The following is a 1,661-nucleotide window of genomic DNA, read 5'->3' as shown; positions in this document are numbered from 1 at the left end:
TAATCTAAATTTCTCTAAGAGATCTGAATCTTTTTTTGTCTCGCAAGGGGCCAGGAGAACGCTGAATGAAAAAATAATCCTTATTTCTCGGACATGCTGCCACCCCGCAAGGCATAAAAACCGCCACCCCGATTGTCGCATAGAGTTTGAAGCCTAAATTGGCTTAATTAATAACATATATTGACTTTTAAAGTAGGACTGAAGTTAAATTCTATCGTACAACTTCATTACTGTTGATGATTTGAGGAAAAAACCCCTTTGAGGTCAATTTTGAAACAGAATATCATGTCAGAAGTCGAAAACGTTGATACCCCGAAAAGTGAGGAGGAGTGTTTGAGAAAACGGAGCACTCTCAAAGGCTGTTTAAACAGTCAGAGGTACGTTGATATTTGTTCTCTTCCGTAGCATACAATTTTCTAATCTAAGACGTCTGAACATATGAAAAAAAATCAGGTAAACACACCTTGATGATGTTTTTCTCGCTTCGGTGCCGCCACCCCGATTCACGCCCCACCGCCACCCCGAATGCGCCGTTCTAACCGGTGGCTATTGTAGTTTTCACGCAATAAAACCCAAGTCGGCCCCCTGAAGCCGAAATGAAAATGCAAGTCTCAATCAAGACTTGAACCCAGGGCCTCTAGAGAACCATACCAACGCTCTTATCATAGAGCTATTGAGACCCGACCAATGCAGCCACGTAGCATCGATTTAGAAAGGGGGGCAGAGAATTTTTTTACTCACCTGAAAAAAAAGGAGGAAAGTAAAGGAGAAAGTTGCCCAATTTTTTTTACCCCCCCGCCCACCCCTGTTGCTACGTGCATGCAATGACATATAAAACCATAATATTATATGTCTCTGGACACGATATATTGACAAACTTTTCACACACCTGTAAACCCGATGGCAGTAATAAAAAAATTCAATCAAAATTTTTTATTTTCATTTGCAAGGTGTTTCTTGATTTATTTTAAGGTCAGACGATACGTTCCCCGAATTTCTGTTTTGTATATCTTCATAATTTATGAAAAATATACAAAATTTTAATTACTTTCTGATTTCTAAACCTGTTTCTAATTGTTTTTAAAATTTTGAAACACTTAAAATGTGATTTTGGAAAAATAGTTTTCCCCCTAAAGGATTATATAAGAAATGCCATCAGCTGGTATCTCGCAAAAATGCCTGGTAAGGTATTTAATTTTTGTGTGAGTAAACATCTTATAGTATTGTTTGCTCAATGACAAAGTCTTGGAAAAAATTATATAATAATTAAGGAACGTCTCGTCTGTCCTAATGCCCTTTAGAATATTTTAAACACCATACCTGATGTACATGTTAATGAGTTCAAACATTCTTTGAACCATATCATTTAGGAATTTTTTTTTATGATATAGGGGAAACTACATACTTTCATATTGCAGCCGCGCCTCTACGCTCCCTGGTTGTAGGATACAGCTTCGGACACCGGTTCCGCGCACTTACAAATTTCCGGAAAAGACCGGATAAAACTTTCAAAATCTTTTTTAACGATTCCATATTTATTATATCTTAATTTTTTTAATCGGGTTTAAAAACAAATTGAAGATCATTTCAATTAACATGATTAAAAACAGACCCCAAAATTCTAAACAAAAGCAAAATAAAGAAATCGAAAATTTACACTA

Source organism: Saccostrea cucullata, unplaced genomic scaffold (genome assembly GCF_032062105.1).
Source record: "Saccostrea cucullata isolate Sc308-1 unplaced genomic scaffold, CSIRO_AGI_Scuc_v1 ctg192, whole genome shotgun sequence".
Taxonomy (NCBI): domain Eukaryota; kingdom Metazoa; phylum Mollusca; class Bivalvia; order Ostreida; family Ostreidae; genus Saccostrea; species Saccostrea cuccullata.
The sequence above is the reverse complement of the archived record's forward strand: the minus strand, read 5'-3'. Positions refer to the sequence as shown.